Raw genomic sequence first — 13,564 nt, 5'->3', positions numbered from 1 at the left:
GCCATTGTTCATTAAAACAATGTAAACTTTGGTTGATCTGGTTAGTTTGAAGGTGATCATAAAACACGCAGTTTTGTATAATGTAACATAACATTAAGATATTTTCACGCGAATAAACTTTTTACGCCATTCCAAAATAGGTACGTAGTAATCGTAAAACATTTTATATGCATACCATAGACGCGTCTGTGGCAATATTACCTACAAAAAATAATCTATAAACGTTTGTAGACGACATTTCTTAATATATTAAACACATTCTAAAATAATAGTATGATTTAACAACGTTCTAACAAACACGTTCTGATAGTATAATTGATTAAATTTAAACAAAATTACTAACTAGACGAATAGGAGCTTTCATTTAAAATTTGAATTGAAAAGAGCTCTGAATTTTGGTTAAAATGGGAATAAATCACATATGCTATATTGGCAAATGACTGTCGTTATATCTGCATACGAATTACACAGATGGGGACCGATCCAAATGACGCTTTTAGAAACAACCGTTTAATAAATTTAGAAAACGAAACATTATTGAATGATAAACTGCGCTGAATACGTTTGTCTCTATACCATATATGTCATGTCATGCTTATATTTGATTAGAATTCGCAATTAGTTGAAACGGACGGTCAACTACAACTTTCTGATTTGATAAGTCTTCTAATCTTCTAATTACCAGTTCCACTGATTTGACTGCTAAACGTTTAAATTTCTACGAACTAACTAATTTGTACTAGATTTCCACGGGTGAATTCAATCGTATAAGGTTGTAGCAGCTATTTGCTACTCTATCAGTTTAATTGAAGCTACAAAAATAGCCCATTCAAGGTTCTGTGTATACGCAATAGTCAGAGTTTTCAAATCAACTAAAATTCGTTTAATTAATCGAATGTTTATCCTAATCTTAGAATTACGCTTATTTAGGTTACAGTATATTAGTAGCTATATAATTTGTAGCAATTATTATGAAAAGTTGTTTCGTATTTAACATAATAGTAAAGTTATATCTAACGTTAGAAGTAAACAACGTTAAACTTTGGATATATAAAGCACTAAACAGAGTGACAATTACCGTAGAACATTGTTTAGAATGAAGCGCCGCTTTTCCCTAACAAACCTCAATGCGAATTGCGAACCGACAAAATTAGTGAGAGATATAATACAATATATTTTAACTGAAATCTATCCTGAGCTGCATGTTTAAATCTGTATTTAAGGAAACTACGTTTTTAATATGACAGCTTTACAAAACACAATAATTTCACAACGTTATATTCATATTAAACCGATTGTTTCAGTTTAGCAGTTTTAACTCTGTGGATTTTCCTTTTATACAGCGAAATAATAAATTCTGATACATTTACCGAACGATACAAAGTTTAATTATTCACTATACTAATAAAATGTTAAATCCATTTTCTTTATATGTAGCACGAATTATAATATCGAAGTGGCAATACATAAAGTTTTGATGTTTTATGTTAACATTCAGTGGACAAGTTGCCAGCCCTGTAGCTATTTTAAAATATTCTGCTGTCAATTTAGGTAATATAGAGTTAGAAAATTACAGAGTGGACAGAGTAAAGTTAACAGTTCGAACTATAAGGTTCTATGTCACTTGATGGCTTTAATTACATCAGATAAATAAACACAAAATATCTATTAGTAGCTTATGAAAATTCATGTAAAAGATATGTTTGCATTTGCTCTAGCTTGTTTATTATAATAGCATCCTACGAAAACTATTTATAGTTTAAATATTCCATTGATCCACTAACTCTTTATGCATAATTAATTAATCGTTTTGGAAAATTGTACGTTCGCAATATTTGTGTAACATTTATCTACTTATTAAGGCTACAAATTGTATAAGATAGATAATTAATTGCAATATAAACATTTAAAACACGTCAAGATTTTCATTCCTACCAGTCTTGTTCACAAACCAAAAGCTTAATTCGAAGCAAGATCCAAAGCCTGCGTAGCAATGACGTCACAGACCATAGGCCAGCATGACGGTTATCGACCGCATGCAGCAAGCAGTACCCAACGGTTTGCCCTCACGCGAATAACTGATTATGGAAACCTCACCCTAGTTACCTATTTTACTTACATATCGACACGTACAGGGATTGTAATTTGTTACAATACATGAGGGATTGTTAACTCGCTAAGTAGATATTGTTGAGTGATTTACAGTGATTTGATGGGTATTTGAAATAGCTAGAGGATAAAAGCGCCTTTGTACTGTCTTAAATGTTTGACAATTAAAGCATGTTTTATTGAATATAATCGTAATGATTTATTTGTTAGGATGTATTTGTTTGTTTTTATAAATTTTCGGCGATAAACTAAAATGTATAATAATTAATAATTATTATAGGTATGTGAAAAAAAAGATAGAGTTAACGTGCTTTAATACATTTTTCGAATTCTTAAAAAAAAAAACTATTTGACATATTAAAAAATAAAGTTTTTTTAGGTTTGTTAAAGCGTATCTCGATGATAAAACTTGAAAATATATGTAGTAAGTAGTACATTTAACTTAACCCTTTTAGTGATTGCTTATCAGTTAAGAGCATTATCACAAATTCGGTTACACGGGCACAAAAGTTGGCATGTATTTACGTCAATATATGAAAAAGTCATCTTTTGCTTTTGAAACTTAAAACAAAAACGAAAATATGATTTACTGATCTCACTAAAACCAATGGAGGTTCATAATTTTAAAACACAATTATATAATAAGCCCCATATCGTTAAACATTATTAGAAATAACAGAAATGACGTAACCTGAGTAAAAACTAAAAAGTTGATTAAAGCTCAGAACTACATACTTGAAAGAATTCGAAATAAACTTTACTAAATTCTACGGCTCGTCGTTTGTTGTACAAACAGTTTTCCTACCCATCGGCATTCGACAAGTGGGCCTTTTATTTTACGCGGCTTGTGTCTTATTTTATTAAATTAACAAAGAAACAAAATTTCAATACTTTTCTTCATTTATCAAAGTACCTTGTTATTTTTTTTTTATTTTTTTTATAATATCACATATATTCATATAAACTTAAACCTGTTTAACTGCAAACTGTAAAGCAAAAAACCAGCCAAGTGCGAGTCGGACTCGCGCTCCGAGGGCTCCGAACAAACCTATTTTTTATAATGTTGTAACTTTAAAATTTATGTTTCTAACAATTTTTCCTTTATCTGTGTTATAAGACGTTACTGTTACCAAATTTAAAGGCTCTGTGTTCCTGTAGGTTTTGAGTCCCATGCGAATGTCGAAATTTGCGAAAATTTTCAGCATTTACGGCTGTATCTTTTGAAACGTTGGCTTGTGAGTTTGACTTTTTCACAGCATCAAGGGACCGAAGACTTGAGTATTCGATATAAATTTCAGCTTGATACCAAAAACAAAAACATGACTGGATCATTATATGAAACAGTAAAATCAACAGCTTTTCAAATTCACGACAAATCTAATAAAAATAATTCAGTAGCCTAATTTTTGTCATTTTCGAAGCCTAATTATTTTTTTTTGGTAATATGTACAACCGTAGGAAACTTATAGCATCAAAGGTTAGACAACCAATCAGAGCCACGCTTGAGGCATGGCACGAAAATTCGCGATGCACGTGAGTCTGACGTTGCCAGATAGAATAAATTTGTTAAAATAATGCAGCAAAATATAAATAAAACTTTATATTTTAATATTTTGGTCGGAACCGGGAGAACCGGGTTTCATACTTTTCAGACCCGGTTCTCCCTTTAAACCCGGGTGCATGCCCTACTAATATACTAATCCTATCCTACTAATATTATAAATGCGAGTTTGTGAGAATGTGTGTGTGTGTTTGTTATTCTTTCACGCAAATACTACTGAACCGATTACAATGAAATAATTATTACAATAAAAATTTAAATTAGGTCGAAACACATAATTCCATGAATTTTGCATAATAAGAATATAAAAATCTAAATTCTTCATCGCAAATTCACTGAAGCATCGGTTTTTTATTAAAACCTTATTAAACACACACTCGATACTCGACTCAAAAAATAAAACGTTGTATTGAAAACAGATAAAATGAAACCGTAGTCTATTCAGCTTCTACGTCGAAATTTTCAGTGAATAGAAAGCAGAATTAATCCGAAAAAATACTGTTTCATCCCACCCATATAACGCAAGTCAAGTAAATATTATAAAAGAAAATCCAACACAGGAGACTTTTAAATATGTCAGGGTTGCAATTGCTGCCTTTCAGATGTATGAAATTTTCAGCATATTTGCGACATAAAGTCAGCGTTGGATTGAGAATACGTATACATTGCAAACATTCCTTGAAAATTTTTTTGGGTTTTATTCTACATCTATTATATTACTAATATTGTGTTGGCCTTTATGTCCTTGAAAACAATTGAAACTTTTTAAAGGCAATCTGTTTATTAAGTGATCTCGATTCCAAATGAAATAAATGTAAAGCAGTTTACAATTATGTTAAGATTTCAATTTAAATCTTTGTCAATACGACGATTACTTCAACATAGATAAAAGATAAAAGATCGCATAGCGGTTATAAAATTAAAATTATCCAACATATTTATAAGCATCGATTAAATCTGAACAAGCTATTAAAAACAGTTTCTGTTTTTACAACCCAGTACAAATCCCTTCGCCATAACTTTACATAAAGCTTAAACAAATATTAATTTACTAAAGCCTTGCATTTAAATTTTTGAAGCGCTTAATCCCTAAACTTTTGTTTACTGCGTAAAACCAACAAGACCTTTATAACAGTTAGGAGTTTTTCACTTTTTAAACTAAAGGGAAACCCGGCTATTCATACTTAAACTCGCACTTTCATCAAGGAAATGGAGTTGGCAACTCGGTCTGTTTAATAGTTTGCTAACCTCATTGAGTAAATACGATAAAATGATTACAACTTGACCAAGGATTCATTAAACAACCCTGTTTGTAAACTGAATGTGCGGTTGACTAATGACCACAGCTATGAATTATGATATCTGATATTCAGAACGATTACACGAAGTTATCTCCAGATATTTAATGTACTTTAATTTTAACTAGCTTTCCGCCCAGGGATTAGCCCGCGTTTTCAAAGAAAAACCTGCGTATATCCCGTTCACGTGGCGATTTCCGGGATAAAACCTAGCCTATGTGTTAATCCAAGTTACCCTCTATATATGTGTTAAATTTCATTGAAATCGGTCCAGTAGTTTACCTATGCGTGAAAACCATACATAATTACAAACCTTTCCTCTTTATAATATTAGAATCGATTAAGAGTTTTGAATTTACCACAACACGGATGGTAAATTAATTAGAAAACTCTACCATTAGAATTAAATTATTAAAGTAAGTTTAGAAAATTACATAAGTAACCACTATGATCTACGCATTAGAAAAAAAAAGTTTTTATAATTGTATCTAGAATTGAATGTTTGTTTGAACAAGCTAACTTTATTAACCGAACGAATACGTTTAAATTGTTGATTTTGGGGTGAATATTCCATTAGTCAAGAAAGCATAAAAGGGTAATGTTGTAGACATAGGAAAAATCCTTTTAAGCAGACAAAGTTGTGTGGGTCTGCTAGTATTTCACAAAAACATTAGCTTCACATAATTCGCCGACATATTGCAAGAACAAAACTTTTTGTTATTGTTCTTTTTTGAGGGAAAATAATATGAAACTTATTGAACGCAAGTAAAATCTATTATTTTCGATAATGCAGAATACTAGTACACGATAAATAACTTTAGTGCCTCAATTCAGTCATTTCCTTAGGTTTCAACTATTTACAATCAGACCTATTTCTAAACTAAAGACTAAACAAGGTTATAAAGAGCCTTTTTGTATTACAAAGTTTCCAGATTTTTATGAATGAATGATGTAAATGAACAACAAACCGACAAAGATTATTCTTCTGTAACTATATGTTATATATAACTATATAAGCAGTTATTTTTAGCACTTAGGAATACCGTAACAATAGAAATAGAATATTATAATGTGTTATTTTTATTAAAAACCAACGAGAGGTCCAGCGTGAATGGATCATCTCTACATTCATTTATTTGAATTTTGAATCAGCATACAAATTGTGATAAGAAACATTTTTTTTTACATTTTTGGCATTAAGCTGCACAATGATACCTAATTGTTTTTTTTAACTTATAAAATTCTAAATCATATAAGTTCTTATTTGAAAACTCTGTAAAAAGAACCATTTTCATATCCTGTTGCATAATTTGGGTGAAATGGAAAATGACTACAGCTATTTCTCACGACCGTTACAAATTCTTTCTACGTGACCTCTTTTTATTATTATAGAGAAAATTATGCAATAAATTTCAGGTTCATTTTTTTTAACTCATACCATGTCTTTGAAATTACATTTTAAAATATGAAGAATTCCTGTTAAAACCTTGTTTCTCGATTAATTAGCTGTAATAAAGATCCTTTCTGCATTAAGCTTGGACTATATTAATACGAAAAGCATGAAAATAATGCCTTGATACAAAATTTGACCTGCATTTTGTCATAATCCAACAATAATCATTTAAAACGGAAGCAGCAAAATTACTGCATCGATTGATAATTTCCTAGAAACAAATTCATGTTATACAAAGATTTATTGATAGTTGAAACAGAACGAAAATGCCGTTTCAACTAATTTTAAAACATGATTTAAAACTGATGATCATACAAAACTACATTTAGTAATTAAGCTAGTCTTTTAATTAAACAGCTAATAAACACGACGTATGTTTATTCTGGATCTTTAATTTCTACATCCTGTATCTAGATGAACTCCAAAACAATAAATTCCGAATGATTAATTCATTGTTCTCGAAATAATAAACTGACACAAGCTGTCAGTATGTTCTTCTGGAACACCCGCTACTTACATTTTGCACTTTGCATTATTCAACTCCACTGCATTGCGAAACTGCATTTCAATCCTGCTTCAAATATTTTTTATTTCGCAAACGTGACTGTAATTCAGCCGTTCAATGTACGAATTTGTACGTACAGCGATTTCAGTGGAGAACCTATAATTTTTATTTTTTATGTTGATTTCATGCAGTTTTATTTATCAAACATTAATTTGAACGAAATATACGGGAAAAATATTGATTGTTAATACTGGAACACTGGATTGCTAACACTATTTATTATTCGACACATACGATGTTAAAAGCCTGGCATAATTTTTCTTATTCAGCGTGCTTCTTATTCGTGTATGTGTGTATGAAGAGATTATTATCCGTTACATACGTTAAGTGAAGAAAATAATTAACATGCACCAAGCAAGGTCGTAACATCACGGGTGTTTATGCTTCAAGGGAAATAATAATATGCTCACAATGCCTAGGAAATTCATATTAAATAAACATGAAAATTCAATATCAATATACATTCAATGTTCGCTTTTAAAGCTTTATAAACGACAAACGACAATTTCATAAAAACACGCGCTGCAATCAATAAATATTTTCTATACGTAATATGTTATGCTTTGCTATTTAATCATAATAATCTATAGCAATTCCATGACTCATTGGGTCCTTCAGTTATCGAACGACCTCTTGAATAAATCCCAGATACTAATTACATAGTGTTAATTAGACAAATATATTCCTTCACTCGCTGTCATTAAGGCCGAAAACATCGCTAATGTAATCAACTTCTCCCGACCAAATAGCCCGTTTATTAAAAACGAACCAATAAACCATCAATACACTCATCTTGTTTGTTTTTCATATTCGATTACACGAAGCTTATCGAGAATTGTGAAATATTACCTACCCCAGCCATGAAAATGAATTTATTGTACTACTATTTCACATGTGTGTTTGTTTTTAAACGAGCGGTATGCGTTTATTTGTTTTATTTAATGCTTGTTAACTAATATTTTTATAGGTTTTTGGTGATACAAATTTCCTCGAAGTCGATAATATCTACTAGAACATGAACTTGATTATGTGATCAAGTTCGTGGTATCGTCAATTTATTTTCCTTTAAAATAAATATTATATTCTTATTCTCTCTTTTAGAATTGTCCGCCTAGCGAAAATTTGGTTTGGAAATGAGGCTTGTAAACACTAACAGGAAACTAACCAGCCTCCATTATCCCAAATTCCTTGCAATTATTATAGATTTATGAAGACATTACCAGACGTCAGGGCCGAAGCCATTAGTTCATAGACAATAGCTATCGTTAGAGTGAAGGCAACAAATGGACTATCATTATCCTCTTGGGTAGCATCAGCATAGAATGTAAGGGGTGAGACTCCGCTTTGATGTCATTTTATGTATGTCGCGTTTGAAATCACAGGCTTCATTAAAAGGTACGGCGACATACTTTCAGATTGCGAGTGATTTTTAATCTGAGTCGGAACATCGCGTTCGATAAATTAATGAAATGTTCGTGTGCTGACATAAAAGTCGTTAGCGGGAAAGGATTTGCAAACAAATAGTACTCGATTCTAGGAGCAAAACTCCCCGATTTATTGTGACTTACACATGCGTTCCCAGCTCCCATTTCAAAGCAGCACGCTTTTATTTTCACGATATGGGATGGGAATGTGGCATTTTTGGTTGTCTGTTACAATTGTAACATTCATCCTAACTGCAAGCTATTGTTTTACTTTTTGTGGTTGTCTATGAAAAACCATGATGTAGAATGATGCGGAATAATGACTCGTTGTAATCCTCTATGTGAGACTTCCTGTGTTTTAATAGAAACAGATGCTTTATAAAAAGCTTTAATATTTCCGTTTGCGAAAAAAAAATATTTTATGCAGATACAAATTTATTTAAATAAAAAAAATCTTGAAACAATTTGGGTCTACAAGAAATGAAGATCATAACAGTGGGATAACTATTAGCCCTGAGTTGGAACGGGGCCATTGATATAAATTTTGCTTATAACCATAAAAAATGTACACAAATTATTTCAATGTAGGTAAAATCAATAATTGGAACGACGACATAATGCGGCAAAAACATGTAATAAAAACTAGCTATGATAATACTGCGTGTAGCTTACGCCTTTGTATTACATAGATTCAAATTGATATAGTAACTTACGTAAAGTATCTATTAATTCATAAATTCGCAAAGATAGGAATAAGAAATAGCATAGAGGACAGTTTTTAAATTATTAAAAAATGTTGCAAACAACTGCCAAACCAAATCATAGACAAAGATATTCACTAAAGTTCCATGACGAAGTTCCAAGTTTTTTAAAAGCGATAAATTATTTCATAGAGCTCTTCCACTCCGACCTTCAAAGCAAAACTTACACCATAGTTGTTGATATCTTCGCTCCTTCGTATCCCAGAACTTTCCAATGCATTCACTTGAGCTTAATTAAGTAGCTCCTTAACCCTCTATAACTCAATAACATGTTTTTTATTTTTTTAGTTGTTATTGGGTAATTAAACCAAAATAAAAATACACGTGTTTCATAGTTTTTATTTATTGTAATTATTTTCCGAAAAAAATTGAAAAATAGGGAGCGTTGCCTAGGGGCAACACTGAGTTGTAATCTTAAAAACTATACATATAAAAGGAAGTTATGAGAGATGGAAGTTCCTGAAGCAGTTCTTGGTTTTGGTATAGCATAGAGCAACCCCGCATTTTTCGCATGTATTGTGAGTAAATCCAGTACACTTTGGAAACTTGCACCTAATTTTTCAGACCATTGGGGCCTGCAGTGCCCAATCTGGTCTTGCCGTACTGCCATAGGAGGTGCATGCTGTGCAGGTCCTTTATGTTTTTTGGCTTGTATCTCGTTTTCCAGCGAACGGCGTCTAGCTGCCTAATATCCATTTCTGTCACACGAAAAGTGCTATTAGGATCATTCTGAACTTGGTAAAGATTGGTCTCTTCTGATATCATCTTGATAAGCTCTTGTGGAAAGAGGTAAAAGAAAAACTGGATAGGGGTTTCTAGTTCTAAAAGTTCAGTGCCTAAGTTCATGTTACCCTTGAATCTAAGCTGCTCAGAATTTACCTGTAGGCTCTTCTTCTTCCAGCGTAAATTCAATTTAGTAGGTTTCGTTGCAGTTTTATTTGATTGATTGCTTTGAGCTGATGAAGGAAGAGGACCGTGTGATGCAGTTTCAGCGCTTGGAGGTGATGGAACTGAGCTTTCGTGGTTACTTTCTAAGGTTTCTATTATAGAATCCACGTCGATATCTAAGGTGGAAGTGTCTTCAAAAGTTTCTAATTCGGGGGAAAATCTGGGTCGGCGAGGCTGTCATCGTCGAAATCCAAACCGTCCTCACTGTCATCATCATCCTGCAGCATCGAGGTAATATCCTCTTCTAAAAGGACTCGATGAGGACGCTTACGAGCTGCCCTGAAACATGATATCGAGTGATCATGATATAATCTATATACACACAAAATAATACCCCTATCCGTCAATGTAGCTTACGGGCAACAAACACAAATTCAAAAAAAAGATCAATATAATGAAAATAAATGTTATTGATAACGTCAAATATTAAATATTCAAACACTTACCTGTTCATGTTATTGAAAATAAAGCCTTAAAACTCGAAATAACTATATTTAAATAATTTTCAATTCGGAGCACGCGCGCACTTGTTCAAACCACTAACGACTTTGTAAAAAAACTTCAATTGGTGACAAGTAACGCCATCTAGTGATTAGTTTTTAAACTTGTTCGTTACTTCTGTTAGTAGACTACAGTATATAATACATTGCGATGTATTGTCAGAAAACGAATTGTATGGATGTAGTGATAGATCGGACGGTATGTTGCTTACAGTCTACATCATGATATAGAGGGTTTAAGTTTCCAGATACATGCATAAAGTTAGCTAAATTATGAGTTTTAGAACTGTGACTGCCATTTAACAATTACCATACATTAAGCGTTAAGACATTAATAACAAATCTATTCGATTTCTGAAGAATATTCACGTTGGAAACGATTCTGCGTACTTATGGTATTATTTAGTTTTTACTAAGTTTACATAAGCAAGCCTTCAAAATACCGAACTGAGACCAATCCCGTGGCGCGTGTATTATAACCAATTTATATTCATACATGTTTTATAGGGAAAGCTTAGAATTAAAGACTAAATTTTAATAAAGTCCCTAGAGAATATGCTCGTGTTGGTTACATTAATTTAGATTTTTTATTACCTTTTCCTCCGTAAAACAACAAACATTTCATATGGTTTAATTGTTTGTTTTGGAAAAGTTGGAGCGCTTAATTCGTTTAATCATTAAAAAAACAAGAATTTATATGAAGCAGTTACTATATTTTGGAATCATTTTGTTGTATTTTTATGACTACATAAATTAGTGTGTAGCTTTCCAGTAGCAAAATGAAATTAGCAATCACTTCATCATTTCCGACATTATCTTTTAAATTAGCGTAGCATACTAAAACAACACAAAAAAATAATAAAGTAACTGATTTTATCAATTTACCTTCAATTGACCTTTTACAACATACAAATGATTATAAAGTCGATGTATAATAATAATTAGCTGCTGAAAATACGAAATCTCACTACTTTAATTAATTGTTGCACTTGATATGTTAAATTGTATTTTCCTTGTATGTCTATGATTAGTGTTAACAATTGTTGGCTATCCTTTGTAAAATAAATAAATAAATATCAACAAAGCTAAGTCGTGAAATATCATTCAAATATCTAAATAGATAGTAACTTAGAGGTGTAATTCTCATTTGCATAATTTACGAAAAAATTTAAATCCTACATATGTACTACTGAAGCACTGTGAAGAGTAAGTTTTGGAAATAAAATAGAACAATTTGTAAAATGAGTCAATTTATTCGGTTCTATAAAGGTGTAAAACATTCATTATCCTAATCATGTTGATATAACAATCCAAGTAATGACAACTCCTAATGATTGAAATATTTTTTATATACATAATTGAAATTGTACGTGATGTTCTCCTGGTCAAGTGTTGATCTCAAGAAGTTTTTACTAGTCGAGTTAGACTCTTGGATAACATTGTATGCCGCGAAAGTTAATGCTGTTGGATAATTTCCATTTTTCAGGTTTCCTCTCACTACGACGTTTTTCTGCTTAACTTCCGATTCCAAATGAATTTTGATTGTGTTGCTTCCTTGAATGACATTCTGGTATAAATAAGTTTGGGAACCATCAGGGTTTTCTTTTGATCGATTGAAAAAGTATTCAAAGAGTCTAAGATTAGTACCATCATCTAACGATTTTGTTATTGACAATTCGTCCGGTCGAGGTTGAGCACTTGCTGACCTAATAGAGTTTTCACTCAGTAACCCTGAAACAAAACATAACAGGAAGAATTTTATTATGAACCTCATAGCCAAGATAAGTGATCTGTTATAAATTCTGAAATTTAATTCAATATATTGAAAAGTAATGGATATTTAGGTAATTCAGTTGTAACGATTATAAATAGCACTTCTAAAACGCACATTTTCTAAATTACACTACATAATAGTTTTAAAGTTAGTCATCAATATTAAAAAAATAAACTATCCACATTTAATATTTAAAAACTAACCTACTATAAAGCTACTCTATTAAATATTTTTCAAATTTTCAAGAAAAATGTAAATATTATCATTTTGAATTTGTATACTTACAATATGATGAGCCAACGGCCAGAACTAACATACATAAAAAAATAAAAATAAAAATATACCAGCCGAATTGATAACCTCCTCCTTTTGTTTGAAGTCGGTTAAAAGGGATTGTGGATTTAGCGAACATCTTGCTGTACGTGCTACTGCGGTAACGCGGAAGACCAAACTATGAGGCAAAATAATAAAGTCTCGCTGAACAGGAAAGTCAACTTATTTTTCGGGATTTCTCGGTACCTACCGAAATTGTTTACTGCCACGCCATTTTCGAAGGTCAATAGGAGGTATGACCGTCATTAAGATTGTGTTTTCTGGAACATTGGCATCAAATGATTGGTTTCTGTAGGTATTTTACATTCACGTGTACATAACACATGATAAGAGTTCATGTAACCCAATTAGAATTATCATTTTCTGGGAATTTACGAATGTGTTTGTATTATTAAACTAGCATTACGTGGGATATGACGTAGCTACATTCTGGCGGAGACAGGGCTGTTACTATGTATCGATCTAAATCCTACTATTTTTAAGGTAATCGGGGGATGTTTCTAACTAGAAAAATTGTTATATTTATCGCATTATTTCTAATTTGTTGCAAATTTTTAAAATTTAAAACGGAAGCAGCAAAATGAATACATTGATTGGTAATTTCCTAGAAACCAATTCATGTTATACGTGATTTATTGATAGTAGAAACAGAAAGAAAATGCAGTTTCAAATACTATTATTAAAGTAATGATTTAAAACTGATGATCATAAAAAACTACATTACTTTATTATGTCGTTTTGTAAAGAAGCTAGCTTTTCCTCCGTAAAACAACAAACATTTCATTTGGTTTAATTGTTTGTTTTGGAAAAGTTGGAGCGCTTAATTCGTTTAATCATT

General features: G+C 31.5%; 1 long non-coding RNA gene across 1 annotated transcript; it reads right to left on the bottom strand.

Annotated features, from left to right (window-relative positions):
* Positions 1-11,852: 11,852 nt before the first annotated feature.
* On the bottom strand, positions 11,853-12,845 carry LOC149901905 (uncharacterized). Its single transcript, XR_016457587.1, has 2 exons — positions 12,679-12,845; positions 11,853-12,350 (listed from the first exon to the last, which is right to left on the bottom strand). It is a non-coding gene; the product is annotated as an uncharacterized LOC149901905 (long non-coding RNA).
* Between the last annotated feature and the right edge of the window lie 719 nt (positions 12,846-13,564).

Source organism: Colias eurytheme, chromosome 16 (assembly GCF_061535395.1).
Source record: "Colias eurytheme isolate Ceu_HAF_F1 chromosome 16, ilColEury1 Martin Lab GWU primary, whole genome shotgun sequence".
Lineage (NCBI taxonomy): Eukaryota > Metazoa > Arthropoda > Insecta > Lepidoptera > Pieridae > Colias > Colias eurytheme.
The sequence above is the reverse complement of the archived record's forward strand: the minus strand, read 5'-3'. Positions and strand labels throughout refer to the sequence as shown.